The sequence below is a fragment of the Globicephala melas genome, chromosome 3 (genome assembly GCF_963455315.2).
Source record: "Globicephala melas chromosome 3, mGloMel1.2, whole genome shotgun sequence".
Taxonomy (NCBI): Eukaryota; Metazoa; Chordata; class Mammalia; order Artiodactyla; family Delphinidae; genus Globicephala; species Globicephala melas.
The window spans coordinates 167,091,901-167,106,832 of NC_083316.1; the positions used below are offsets into that span (position 1 = coordinate 167,091,901).

Here is a 14,932-nt window from a genome sequence, read left to right on the forward strand (position 1 = left end):
ACATCATTTGCAAATATTTTCTGCCCGTCTGTAAGTTGTCTTTTCATTTTGTTTACAGTTTCCTTTGCTGTGTCTCACACATTAAGAATCAACAACCATGAAGGGCCCAGCTCCATGAGCCCATGTCCTTGTAAATCTCAATGCTGAGGTCTCCCTGACTTCTGTGGGGTTTTTTTCTTTTTCTCGTTTCCTTTTTTTGGCCGCACCGCACGTGGGATCTTAGTTCCCCAGGATCGAACCCGTGCCCCCTGCAGTGGAAGCACCAAGTCCTAACCACTGGACCGTCTGGGAAGTCCCTCCCTCACTTCTAGAGGATCACATACACAGTTTCAAGTTTCACAGTTTCACCCCACTGCAAACCAGGGCAGGGATGCACGCGTAGTTGGAGGATAGAAGTGTGTGCATGTGCGTGTGTGAGAGAGAAAGAGAGAGACCTCTACTGGTGAAAGGTGACATTGCCACCTTGCTCTCTTAGACACCATGCCAAGATAAAGCCAAGGGGAGAAAAAGGCGAAATCTAGAAGTTCCTTACGTAAGGAATAGACCAATTTGATTTTCTGGGCTCTGGGCATCTATGGGGAGGGTTGGAGTTGGGAGAATCCTAAGTAACAGGCAGTCAGGAAGAGAAGTGAAAGGCAGAAGCCTGGTGTATTTGTTTCCTGGGACTGTTGCAGCGAAGTATCACAAAAAAGCAGAAATTTATTCTCTCGCAGTTCTGGAGGCTAGAAGTCCAGAATCCAGGTGTCGGCAGGGCCATGCTCCTTCTGAATCTTCTAGAGGAGGATCCTTTCTTGCTTCTTCCAGCCTCTGGTGGCCCCAGGCATTCCTTGGCTTGGGCTGGCAAATCTCCCCATCTCCATCTGTCTTAAGACATGGCCACCTTCCCCCTGGGTCTGTGTCCTCACATGGTGCTGTCCACTCTGTGTGTGGATCTGGGTCTAAATTTCCCTCTTCTTATAAGGACACTAGTCATATTTGGATTTGACCACTCTAATGACCTCATCTTTTTTTGGTTATTTTTTGGGGGGGGATTTTGACTTTAAGGTGTTTTTGCTATATAGATATTTTCAGAATTCATACAGTGAAACATCAGTATTTTTTTTATGGTTTCCAGATTTTAACTCATTCAGTAAGGCTTTCATCAATCCCAAATAAAGTGAACAGTTTTCCATTCTTATTTTTTGTTTGTTTCCTGTCTCTTCTTTTTTAAATTATTTTTTTAAGTTTAAAAAATTTCTTTATCAGAATATAGTTGCTTTACAATATTGTGTTAGTTTATACTGTACAGAAAAGTGAATCAGCTATATGTATACATATATCTGGATTTCTTTCTCATTTAGCCATCACAGAGCATTGAGTAGAGTTCCCTGTGCTATACAGTAGGTTCTCATTAGTTATCTATTTTATATATAGTATCAACAGTGTACATATGTCAATCCCAATCTCCCACTTCATCCCACCCACCCACCCCTTTTCCACTTGGTTTTCATCCATTTGTTCTCTACATCTGTCTCTATTTCTGCTTTGTAAATAAGATCGTTTATACCAATTTTTTCAGATTCCACATATATGTGTTAATATATATTTGGTTTTCTCTTTCTGACTTACTTCACTCTGTATGACAGTCTCTAGGTCCATCCATGTCTCTACAAATGACCCAATTTTGTTCCTTTTTATGACTGAGTAATATTCCATTGTATATGTGTACCATATCTTCTTTATCCATTCCTCTGTTGATGGACATTTAGGTTGCTTCCATGTCCTGGCTATTGTAAATACTGCTGCAATGAACATTGGGGTACATTTCTCTCTTTTTTTTCATACATTTATCTATTTTATTTATTTATTTTTGGCTGCGTTGGGTCTTCGTTCCTGTGCACGGGCTTTCTCTAGCTGCGGTGAGTGGGGGCTACTCTTCATTGTGGTGTGGTGGCTTCTCATTGTGGTGGCTTCTCTTGTTGTGGAACACAGGCTCTAGGTGCATGGGCTTCAGCAGTTGTGGTTCGTGGGCTCAGTAGTTGTGGCTCACGGGCTCTAGAGCACAGGCTCAGTAGCTGTGGTGCATGGGCTTCATTGCTCTGCGGCATGTGGGATCTTCCCGGACCAGGGCTCAAACCCGTGTGCCCTGAGTTGGCAGACAGGTTCTTAACCACTGCGCCACCAGGGAAGCCCACATGTCTCATTTTGAATTATGGTTTTCTCTGGGTTTATGCCCAGTAGTGGGATTGCTGGGTCATCTGATGACTTCATCTTAATGCAATTATATTTGCAAAGACCCTATTTCCAAATAGGTCACATTCCCAGGTACCAGGTGTTAGGATCCCAAGGTATCTTCTGTGGGACACACAATTCTACACATAACACTTGGCTTTGGGACTTACCACCTCCATGGTCAACATACTTTTTTTTTTTTTTTTTTTGAGTTATGCAGGCCTCACTGCTGTGGCCTCTCCCATTGCGGAGCACAGGCTCCGGACGCACAGGCTCAGCGGCCATGGCTCATGGGCCCAGCCGCTCCGTGGCATGTGGGCTCTTCCTGGAGCGGGGCATGAACCTGTGTCCCCTGCATCCCCAGGCGGACTCTCAACCACTGCGCCACCAGGGAAGCCCCTGGGCAACATACTTTGACCTCTCTGAGCCTCAGTTTCCTCATCTGTAAAAAGAGATTGATAACGTCCATGAGGCTTCAATGACACCACATGGGAAAAGCAAATAGGATGAAACCCGGCAGTGTATATTCTGAGCACGTGGAGCTTCTGCTGGTGTAGACACTCCCTTTTATCTCTGCTTGCATTCACTAGGCTCTTTTGTGACTTGGAGAGGGTGGAGGAGGGTGGAGTTTGATGAGCACAGGGGCAGAAGTGGAAAGATGGAGAGATATAGGGTCCAGCAGCACATAGCTGGCCCGCCCAAATCTGGGTAATTTGTAGCAAGTTGAATAAAGGTACTATTTTTGGAAGTGTGGTGAGGTTAAAGGATATTCCTAAGGGAAGACGCAGCACCTAGGCTAGCGACAGTGGGGAGCCCCTACCACCCCCAGATCTGAGGGAGGAAGGGGAGGACCCTGGAGAGAGCTGTATGGGAAGGGCCACCTACCCAGACTTGAGCCTTTGGGAAAGGGACACAGCAACACTGCAGAGAGAAAGCCAGGGAAATATATACCCAGCCCTCTGTTATCCTACCTAACAGAACCCCCAGTTTGCTTGGCCATAAGCTTCATGCCTCCAGGGAGGCCGACCCAAACTTCAGTCCCAGGAGAGAAGCGTGATTTGTCTAAGCATGATCCTGCGTTTTTAATTCGTTCACTGGATCTTTACTGAGTACCTGTTATGTGCCAGGTACTGTTCTGAGCACTTCAGATACAATACAGAGCCAGTCAAATATCTCTGTCCTCATGAGCTGACTGTCCAGTGGGGGGGGGGGGAGAAAGAGACGTAAAACAGTAAGCATGATAAATTAATATTGGGCATAGATAAGTATGACAAAAACAAGTAGAGCAGGGTAGCTTCAAATGCAGCCTAGTTCATGAATCTGCACTCTCTCCGTCTTTCTCCCTCTCTCTCTCCCTTACCGCCCCCCACCCCAACCCTAACTGTCACTGTCAACAGCCTCCATTCAACCCCAATGGAACCAGATTTAGGACCGATGTGGCAGAGGAAGGAGAGAATAAACCTGTATTCTGGCTGACCTGTTGCAATGTTGGATCAAACCCTCCCTGAAGTCCACTCTACTTCCGCATTAAATCCAAGCATGGCCCCACTTTACCTTGTAGGCTACTGAGGCAGGAGGAAATTCAGGAGACCCGCAAACTCTGTGGGAAGAAAGATGGTGAGCTGGTGGAACAGACTTCTCTCTGGTACTGCCTCTGATTTGCTGTGTGACATTAGGCAAGTGTCTTGTGATCTCTGAGACCAGTTTCCTCAACGATAAAATGAGATGAGACTATCTCTTTGGGAGGGTTGTTGAGAGATGGATAAGAAAGCATATGTGGGGAGCCTGGTAAAGGATTTAGCACACAGTAGGTGCTCAATAAATGGATGTGTCGTGGTTACTAGGGCTGTTTGCCGGATTCCAGTTCTCCTCCTGCCAGGGACATGATACAGTTGCACTTCCCTGCTGTTACAGATTGGATTCTGTCCCCTCAAATTCATGTGTTGAAGTCCTAACCCCCAGTACTACAGCAGGTGATTTTATTTGGAAATAAGGTCACTGCGGATGTAATTAATTAAGATGAGGTCATCCCGGAGTAGGGTGGGTCCTTAATTCCCTATAAATTATGTCCTTATAAAAAGGGTACATTCAGATACAGAGACACACGCACACAGGGAAAATGCCACGTGAAGATGGGGGCTATGCAGCCAAAAGCCAAAAAACCACCAAAAGCCAGGAGGGAGGCCTGGAACAGATCTTTCCCTAGAGCCTTCAGAGAGAGCATGGCCCTGCCAGCACCTTGATCTCGAACTTCTGGCCTCTAGAACTGTGAGATAATACATTTCTGTTGTTTGTGTCACTTTGTTGGTGGTACTTCATGATGGCAGCCCCCTAGCAACCTAATACACATGACTTTTGAAGTGAGCCGTGGCTCCAGGGGTTACTATGGCCAAGAAAACATGAACAGAATCGATGTGCCTCACTTCCAGGTGGAATCCTTTTAAAAGCAAGTGTGCAATTCCCTGTCCTCTCCCCGCCTTGGAGACCACCTTGTTCCACCCATCTGCCGTGATGCCTGCATACAGTGGACTCACAGGCTTCCTGCTAACCTGTGTTGGGAATACAGTGTGAGTGATAAATAAGCCTTAGCTGTCTTTTTTTTTAACATTAAAAAAATATTTATTTATTTGGCTGTGCCAGGTCTTAGTCGAGGCACGCGGGTTCTTTTTATTTGCATCATGCAGGCTCTTACTTGCGGCATGCGGGCTCCTACTTGCGGCATGCGGGCTCCTACTTGCAGCATGCAGGATCTAGTTCCCTGATCAGGGATCAGGCCTGGGCCCCCTGCATTGGGAGCATGGAGTCTTAGCCACTGGACCACCAGGGAAGCCCCAAGCCTTAGTTGTCTTAAGGCCAGTACGATTTTGGGATTTGCTCCAGTTGCTATGGTTGTATAGATTCCTTGAAAATTTAGTGGCTCAAAAATAACGATTTGTTACTGCTCATGGTTTTGCGGGTCAGGAATTTGGCAACAGCTTAGCCAGGCAATTCTGGTTCGGAATCTCTCACAAGGTTGCAGTCTAGCTGTCGGCTGGGGCTGCATCATCTGAAAGCTCGACTGGGGCTGGAGGAGCCACTACCAAGCTGGTCCCCTCTTGGGGCTGTTGGTGGGAGGCCTCAGTTCCCCTCCGCAGCACTGCTTGAGCCTCCTTACAACATGGTAGCTGGCTTCTCCCATAGTGAGTGATCCCAGAGAGAGCAAAGTGGCAGTTGGAGCGTCTTTTATGACTTGGCCCTCAGAACTTCCACTGACCACATGGGTCAGCCCTGACTCAGGGTGTGAGAAACTCCACAAGGGCACGAGTACCAGGAGACGAGGCTCAGAGGGCCATCTTGGAGGCTGGCTCCGTAAGGTTGCTGTAACCGCACAACAAGCCCATCCTGCCTGATATAAGACACCATAGCACTGCCTGGCTGGGAGACCCTAGGAGAATTGCTCCTCCTTTCTGAACCTGAGTTTTCCACAGGTTCAGAAAGAGGGAGTTTCTTTTGTCAGCAATGTGGAAAGGGGGACTTCCTAGGAGGTAAACCGAGTCCATTGACTCTCTTACAAACCTGGAGATGCACTCATGGGTGAAAAGGTCTCCTTCTACCCACCTTCTTGTTGCCTGAATTGAAGATTTGCACCCAGAAATCTTGGCCAGGAGATCCAAAGGTGCTGTAGCATGGGAGCTAAGGTTGTAGAGTCTGGAATGAGATTCACAAGTACCAAATTTTGGTTCTGCCACCTACCAGCTGTGTGACCTTTGGCAAGATGCTGGATCTCTCTGGGCCTCAATTTTCTTACCTGTAAAATGGAGCTAACACTGACACCTACTTCATACAGGAGGTGAGGATTAAAACCTCACCTCAGGGACTTCCCTGGTGGTCCAGTGGTTAAGACTTCGCCTTCCAATGCAGGGGTGCGAGTTTGATCTCTGGTCGGGGAGCTAAGATCCCACATGCCTCATGGCCAAAAAATGAAAACATAAAACAGAAGCAATATTGTAACAAATTCAATAAAGACTTTAAAAATGGTCCACATCAAAAAATCCTTAAAAAAACCAAACAAACAAACTCACCTCATCACAGACCGAAGGACCTAGCATGGTCCTTACCCATAGGAAGCATGTACTAACGTTGGCTGTTATTACCATGACTAAAATAGCCACTGAGAGGACTAATCCCTGTTGAGCACCTCCTATGGGGGCCCCAGACTCACTGAACCTCAGAGCTGAAAGAGATTCTAAGGATCCTTGAATTCAACCTCTCTTATCCCAGGTGGGGAACTGAGGCCTCGAGAAGGGCAGAGAATTCTTTGCTTGGGTAACAGCCGACTTCCTGACCTTCATTTCCAGGGACTGCACTGCTGTGCTGCCTCTGGGCATGACATTTGGGCTGTGGAATGGGTGGGGGGTTGGTTAGGAGGGGTGAAACTGGCCAGCCAGGTGTGAGCAAAAACCTGGGGCTGGAAGAGCTTGAGGAATTTGGGGAAGAGATTGGGACTAGATGTCAGAAGACAGAGTACACTTCGATTCTTGATGACAAGTTCAAATGCTGGATCAAACCATTCCTGAAGTCCACCCTACTTCTGAATAAAATGCAAACCAAGCCCAACTTTGCCTCTTGAGCCACAGAGGCTGGAGGATATTCAGGGAACCCACAGACTTGGTGGGAAGAAATAGGGAGAGCTGGGAGACTGGGCTTCTCCCCTGGTGCTGCCAAGACTTGTTATTTATCAAGTTGGACCATCTGGACTGAAATTTTGGCAGCTGGGAGCCATCAAAGGTGGTGGAGCAGAGAAGCGACTCCCTTAAAACTCCCAGTGGTTGCACTCTTCTTTCCCCGGCTGGCTTGGAGAAGGCCTTGGGCTGCAGCCGGCCGGCTGGGATCCCCCAATCCTCCTGTGTCCCCCTGCTCAGACCTGCTGCTGGGCTATCATCACTGCAGGAGAGCCTGGGAACCAGAGACGAGAATGACCCATGATTGTCGCAGAGGCCTCTGCTCTAATTTCCCCCGAATAGATTTTGAGCGGCTAATGCGGCCCCCACTGGGCAGAAGATGGAGCGCCCGGCAGGGCCTCCAAGAGTAGAGAGGTTTGAGACCTATCCACTACCAGGGCCTTAACCCTCACCTGCTCACTCGCTGCCCTGGGTCCCAGGAAACTTCCAGTCTTGGGGGCTCTGAAAGGTGAGGGTGCGTCAGGAGCCCTGCTCTATGGATCCGGCCAGACTGCTGTGGGTCGGCCAGGCCCTGCAGTGGGACATTAGGGTTGGGTTTAGGATTTAGTGTCAGGACTGCAAGGAGTCCAGCCTCTTCCAAGGATGCATATGGAAATTGAGACTCAGAGTGGGGTAGAATCTAGCATCCCAGCCTGGACTGGGGCTCAGCCTGGTTTAGACTAATCTTTTTTTTTTTTTGGCTGCGTTGGGACTGCGTTGCTGCACGGGGGCTCTCTCTAGTTGTGGCGAGCGGGGGCTACTCTTCCTTGCGGTGCGCAGGCTTCTCATTGAAGTGGCTTCTCTTGTTGAGGAGCACGGGCTCTAGGCGCGTGGCTTTCAGTAGTTGCAGCACGCAGGCTCAGTAGTTGTGGCACACGGGCTTAGTTGCTCTGCGGCATGTGGGATCTTCCCAGGCCAGGGCTCAAACCCGTGTCCCCTGCATTGGCAGGCAGATTCTTAACCACTGCGCCACCAGGGAAGCCCTAGACTAATCTTAAAGGGGGCACCAAGCCAGTGTTTGTTGAATGAATAAAGGAATCCCCAGGGACATCTACAAGGCCAGCAGGGGTGGAATCCAGACACGGTGACAATCACCGTAGTTCTCCTTGCATATTTAGTGGATGTGGTCATGACCTTTCTCCCCCTAGGTGTCCAGAAACTCAGTGGGGGCACCACGGATATGTGGTTTCTCTCCCAGACCCCCCACCCCAGTCCTGGCAGGTGGGAGATGGTGGAGACAGCTGTGGGTGTTGGGAGGGAACACTGGGTGGCTCTGGCTGGAGCTTTCGATGTGTGGAGCAGAAGCCAGGACAAGGGTGGGACAGCTTGGGGGTGCAGCCAGGAGATGCTTGGAAGATGGGGGGGTGCCATCCTTGGGCTCAGGGTAGGGGTTTGGTCAAGAAGGCGGTGCCAGGGTCTGGCCGGGGCCATGTAGGAGGTGAGGATCATTTGGTCTTCCCAGAGCGCCTCAAAGGTCTTCTTTTCAGATTCTTTCCATATGGGGTTGTGGGCGTGACAGTAACAAATACTCGGGAGGGCTGCAATATTCCTCCAACATGTCAGGCCTGGTCCTGCCTCAGGGCCTTTGCATATGCTGTGCCCTCTGCCCAGATATCCACATGGCTGGCTCCATCTCAACTTTCAACTCTCTTGGCTCAAATATCACCTCCTCCCAGAGGCCCTCCCTGATTTCCCTGGCTTAAATAGCACCCCTGGGTTTCTCGACCCCACCATTCTATTTATGTTGGCTCTGACCTCATCAGAGTCTGAAATTTTCTTGTTTGTTTATCTGCCAATGCATTTCTTATCTGTCTCTCTCACTGAACTGTGCGAGGGCTGGGAGTGGGACTGTCTTGGTCATCCTGTCACCGTGCCTAGAATACTACCTGGTACGTAGTGGGTGCTCAGTTCGTACCTGTCAGTGGATGGGCAAGTCCCGCCTCTGGTGTGCCTTGAATTATTAATTCAAAATAAATCATGTCATGACCTTGTGAAGAGCATAATTACATGCACCGGATTGTGTGTGGCATGCAGCAGAAGCATCTACTCATGATTAACATTCTCTGTTAAAATAAACCAGTGCTTTGGGTATTTCTTTAGTTTTTGCTTTCTTCTGGGGCCTTGGCAGCTAGAAGTGGCCTGGGTCTCATTTGCCTCTGAGATGCCTTGAGTGTTGGGCCTCAAAGAAGAACCTCATGGGATTGGATGATTGGCAGGGGAGTTACCCGAAGGGCCCGACCACGGGCCAGAAGCACTGTTGGGTGCCAGGCACATAATGGCGAAAATGACAGACCCACTTGTTCCTGTAACAGACAGGTTGAGGGCTCTGACTGGGTGCTGGGGACACAGCAGGACTTAGATGGACCCAGCCCCACCTTTACACGGCTCACTGTGACCAGGCAGTGACAGCAAAGCACGCTCCCAGCTGTTAAGGGGGAGGCACGGGCATTGTGGGAACCCAGAAGGGCTTCCAGGTGGAGGTAGCTTCCAGGCTGTAGTTGGATGGAGGCTGCAGGGAAGCGTGTTCTAGGCAAGGGGAACAGCAGCTCTGCATGGATGCCAGACATTCAGACTCTAGTCCAGCCCCCTCCCTGCAGGACCAGCTGCCACCCTGGGCATCTCCCTGGATGTCCCCCAGTGCCTCCCTCCTCAGGGGCCAATTTGGTCTCAGCGTCTTCCCTGCAAACCTGCCCCTCCTCTTGGGTCCTTATCTCTGAGGTAGCCCCACCATGCCCCCATCCCCAAGTTGGAGACCCAGATGTCAGCCTCCTGCCCTGCCTCACTTTCACTCCCACCACAGCCTGTGAGTCCCTAGGTTGTGCCTGCTCTCCCTCCAAAGCCTCTCTTCCATCTATCCTCTCCTTTCTGCCCCATGGCTGTGCCTTGACTGTAGCCCCCCACTCCCACCTACTCCCTGGTCCCCCAGCACCCCTCATGTACCCTCCAATTGCCGGAAGGAGCCATAGTTTCCCCACCCCACATGCCTTTGCTGCACCCAGTATCCCTTATTTTAGCTCCTCCCATCTCATCCTTCAGGTTTTTTGCTCAGAGTCACCTCCTCCAGGAAGTCTTCCAGGATGCCCCCCGCCACTGGGTCAGGTCCCCTCACCCTGAGCACCTCCCAAATAACTCCCATCACCCTGTTTTTCAGCCTGCCCAAATCCTTCCACAAGGGTAAACTTAAAAAAAATATCTATTTTGTGCTCCTGTGTCCCCAGCGCCCAGCACAGGCTCAGACACACAGTAGGTGCTCAGTAAATATTTATTGAAGGAAGAAGTACCCGAGTGACAGCACGGAGTCAGACTCCCCACCTCAAGCCTCTCCCTGGCCCCTTGCAGCAACTCGGTTCCACTGAACCAGCATTTCTGTGTCCCTACTGCGCACAAGGCAGACTCCGAGGGGAAACTAGAGGGACGACCTGTGTGTGATGGCAGAACACAAGACCTGGGAAGTACCTTAAAGAGAGAAAACCTCTGTGACTTGGAGGGTGGGTGGGTGGATCTGAGGACCCCACCTAAAGAGACATCCTTTCCTTAGAGCGCTTCTGTCTGGTTCGAACCCAGGACCAGGGCCCCAAAACAACAGGATTATATTGTGCCCTTTTCCTTAAAGTAAGAAACAAAATTCTGATGTGAATCGCCTCCCTCTAATTCCCAGGGCAGCAGTACACTTTTTTTTCCTGTTATTAAATCGTTTGCAATGACCGAGGTGCCTCCCACGAACGGCGCCGTGACTAATTCTGCCCCCTTTTGGGGCTTCTGCATCCCACCGCCGACTGCCCCCATTGTGAGTGGATCCTGGGCGGGGGCGGGGTAGGGGGTTCCCTGCCCAGGGACACGGGCACATGTGTCATCAAAGAAAATAAAAACCTGAGGCTGGGACAAAAGCGGCTGCAGGATCTTTAGGGGTGAGTTTTTCCTCGAAGTAAATGAGCCTTTGGCCTCTGCCTTCTTGTGCTCCAAGCCCAGAGCTTATCATCGATTTATTCATTTCATCCTCACACAGGTCTGTGATGTTGGCATTACCATTATCCCCATTTGACAGATGGGGAGACAAGGCCCAGTGAGGGAAAGTGACTTGCCCAAGGTCACACAGCATGAGCCTGGCAGAGCTGGGATTCGAACACAGGCAGGGTGGCTGGCTCTTTTTTTTAATTTTTTTTTTTTTTTGTACTGGCTGGCTCTTAAACACCAGGCTGGGTGCTGGGCCCTGGCAGTTCCCTTCCCTCTCACAACCCTCCTGGGCTTTCCCTTGGGCTCCCAGGGCAAAGTCAAGGCTCCGAATGCTGGAGCTTTCTGAGCCGACCTCTGTACCTTCCATTCTGTTCACCAGCCGCCCTTGGCCTTCTCCATTCCCTCCCGCTAGGCTCGTCAGACTCCCAACTTTTGCCCATGCTGCAGCCCCGCATCTTCCAGGAAACCCACTCCAATCTCTCCTGTCTCCTCTTTGATTCTCACAGATACCAGGCACCAACCTGCCTCAGGGCTTTTGCACTTGCCATTTCCGCTTCCTGAAACACCCTCCCCTACTTCTCTATATGGTGCTTTGCTCGTAGGTCCCCTCCTCAGAGAAGCCTTCCCTAGCCCCCCACTATGCTCCCTTCCATCAATGTTTTGCTGATTTTCCCCCATGTTTACTATCCACCATCATGCCCACGGGTCCAGGGGCCACGCTTAGTATTGGCCGTTGCTGAGTATTCGGTTTTCAATGCCTGAGCCAAACTTTCCAACCCTCAGCATCAAGGCCTGTGATTTTTTTTTTTTAAATAAGGAAATTTTTTTTTTTCAATTTATTTTGTCTGTGCCAGGTCTTAGTTGTGGCACGCGGACTTCTTAGTTGCAGCACGTGGACTTCTTAGTTGCAGCATGCGGACTCTTAGTTGCGGCATGCATTTGGGATCCAGTTCCCCAACCAGGGATCGAACCCGGGCCCCCTGCATTGGGAGTGGAGAGTCCTACCCACTGGACCACCGGGGAAGTCCCTCAAGGCCTGTGATTGATTCCCAGTTGACAGATGGGGAAACTGAGATCCCCCCCAATGCCAGGACTTTGCCCAGATCCTCTATTCTGACCCCTCTGGGCCATGACCCCCAGGGGGCGGGTGTGGTAGTCAGAATCCTGGTTTCCCTGGAACCTGTGACTATGTTACCTTCCATGGCAAAAGGGACTCTGCAGATGGGATTAAGTTAAGGACCCTGAGATGGGGGATGATTCTGGATTATCCGAGTGACCCAGCGTCATCCCAAGGGTCTTTATAAAAGGGAGGCAGAGCGTTAGAGCCAGAGAAGGAGACGTGACAACAGAAGCAGAGGCTGGAGTGAAGCTTTTTGAAGATGGAGGGCGGGGCCACGAACCAAAAAATGCGAGTGCCTCTAGAAGCTGGAAAAGACGGGAAAGCACCATATAGAGAAGTAGGGGAGGGTGTTTCAGGAAGCGGAAATGGCAAGTGCAAAAGCCCTGAGGCAGGTTGGTGCCTGGTATCTGTGAGAATCAAAGAGGAGACAGGAGAGATTGGAGTGGGTTTCCTGGAAGATGTGACGCTGCAGCATGGGCAAAAAAAGGCTTCCTGGAGCCTCCGGAAGGATCAGCTCTGCCCATGCCTTGATTTTCGCCCAGTGAGACCCATGCGGGACATCTGACTTCCAGAACTGTCAGGCAATAAATTTGTGCGGCTTTGCTAAGTGCTTCACTAAATTTGTGGTCATCGGTTACACCAGCCCAGGAGACGCATACATCAGGCAGCTCCAAACAGCCTCTCCATGGATACAAGCCCTTTTGCTTGGTAACATCCCTGAAGGCTCGCAGCTTTTATTTTGACACGTCTCAGTGTAAAAGTCGTGTGTGTGTGTGTGTGTGTGTGTGTGTGTGTGTGTGTGTGTGTGTGTGTGTGTGTGTAAGGGCAGTGGGTGCTGGTCACCTGATCTGCTCTGATCCCAACCCTCTGGGATGGTGGAGAGCCTCAGAGACAGAAACAACCTCAGCCAGGCTTGGCTACGTGTCCTGTGATGCGGCTAATGTGGACTTTGAGTCCAGCCACCTACAGCCTTCAGAAGACCTGGCGGGACAGACACCTCCTGCTCCAAGAAACGGTCTCTGATTACTCAGGTTACTCTGGGTGCAGCCAACAGCACTCATCACCCTGGGACCGGAGCTGCCTGGTCATGTGACCATCTGTGAGCCCCGGGAGGGCTGAGTGCACCTGCCGTGTCCCCAGCGCCCCACGCACAAACCATCACATAGTAGGAGCTCAGTCAATATTTTGGTCTGAATTAAACAACATACCTAAGATGGATTATTATTACAGAAAAGGCCCAGAATGGAGAGGGGAAGCTCCCGAGGCCATCTGGGGATTTGCCTTGGGATGACGTTGGAATGGTGGCTAGGGTCCTCCCTCTGGATACCCTGACTAGCCTCTGAGGCTCTCCTCTCCTCTCAGCTTCTGGAGAGGACCCCTGTACTAGGAGCTCGCCTCCCGACGGCTGGGTGACTTTTGGCAAGCACCTTCCACCCTCTGAGCAGCTCCCAGATCCTACATTCCACCACGGAGGGAACCTAAAGGTCTGATTACTGACAAGGCACAGAGACAGCAAGTGGATTCCTCAAGGTCACACAGCAAGGCAAAGAGAGAGGGGCCCCTGGCTACCAGGTGGTCTCTGCTTCCCACTTCCCACTTCAACTTTGGGATCGTACCAACCCCTTCCCCAGCCTCCCTTCTTTCTCTGGGCCTGAGGAGGGAGTGCGGAAGGTAGTCACCCTGGCACGGGTTAATGGACGTCTGGCAGCCAGACCATTACAAAGACAGTCCCGATGAATTTGTATTTGTGAATATCTCAATGCGGCTGCCCTGGCCAAGCCAGCCCGCCTAGGGCCCCGCCCGTCTTTGTCAACATCTCAAAGCGCCAGGCGAGAATCCCCTTCAATGCAAACCTCCGCCGAACACTTGGCAAATCTCTTTTATTTTTCCCTCTCTTTATTCTCACCCTCCTTTTCCCTCCTCTCAGCTCAGGGAAGAAGCGATGAAGGGCAGAGGAGGCCAAGGAAAGATGAACAAAGCCACCGCGTTCCAGGCCGGCCGGGCAGAATGGGAGATTTTCAGGCGGATTGTGGAATTCAGCGGGTTGAATGGAGGCCGCTTCGAGCGAGGATTCTAGCAGCTCAGATCACAAAGGCGGCCGAGCGGGGCCTCCTCGGCAAAGCTGCCAACACCTGCTCCCTTTTCAGCGCCACAATAGGGAAGTTAAGCTTCAGCCACGGCCTCCTGCATCCCGAAGGGACCTAGCCCGTGGGGCTCAGCTGCCCTGGGAGCTGCAGGGACGTGAGGAGGACAGCAGAGGGGTCTCTCGACGGCTCCCTGGCCCCCACCCACTTGGTGCCAGGAGCACCCGCAGTTGTGACAACCACAGATGTATCTGTGATAACGCCCGGTTGATCTCGGGCGGCCTCGGCCTACAGCAGCTTGAAGCAGGGTTTTGGTTTCTGGCCGGTGACAGGTCACAGCGGTGAGAGCACCGAATCCTAGCCACTAGACCAGTGGTCGGTGACGAGGCCCTGGCGCTATGGCTTTGCAGAAGAAGAATTCCCACAAAGATGGAAAGTAGTGAAACAAGTAAAGTATTTATTAAAGGAAAAGAAGAGTGCAGTACGTGTGGCTAGACACACGGGCGGGCTCAGAGAGAGAGTCGCACCCTCTTGGTAGTTTGAATCACTTTTATGAGGCGTTTCTTCCAGGTTTCCTTTGGCCAATCATTTTGATTTGCCTGGTTCAGAGTCCGTATTTGGTATATCTCAGGATTTTCCCACGTGTGAGCGCGCATCTCTTAGCCAAGATGGATTCAACCGAAGAGGCCTATGGGTAGTGAGCATTAGTTACCATCACTTAGCATCACTCCCCTTTTGACCTCCCAGGAGCCTTTCTGTGCATGTGTAGTCGGGATGTCTCCTGACTTCAAGAATGAGGAATATGTGGTCTCTTATCTTCTATCTGGGCAGGGCCCAGCCTCCTCTCTCAATTGTCCTGTTAT

General features: G+C 50.9%; 1 long non-coding RNA gene across 2 annotated transcripts in view; it reads left to right on the plus strand.

Annotated features, from left to right (window-relative positions):
* The window catches only part of LOC115865070 (uncharacterized), a 38,003-nt gene extending 23,523 nt beyond the window's left edge, over positions 1–14,480 (plus strand). For both annotated transcript variants that reach the window (XR_004044248.2, XR_009563331.1), the window contains exon 3: positions 13,913–14,480. This is a non-coding gene — a long non-coding RNA (uncharacterized lncRNA). The remainder of the gene's footprint in view (positions 1–13,912) is intronic.
* Positions 14,481–14,932: the final 452 nt, after the last annotated feature.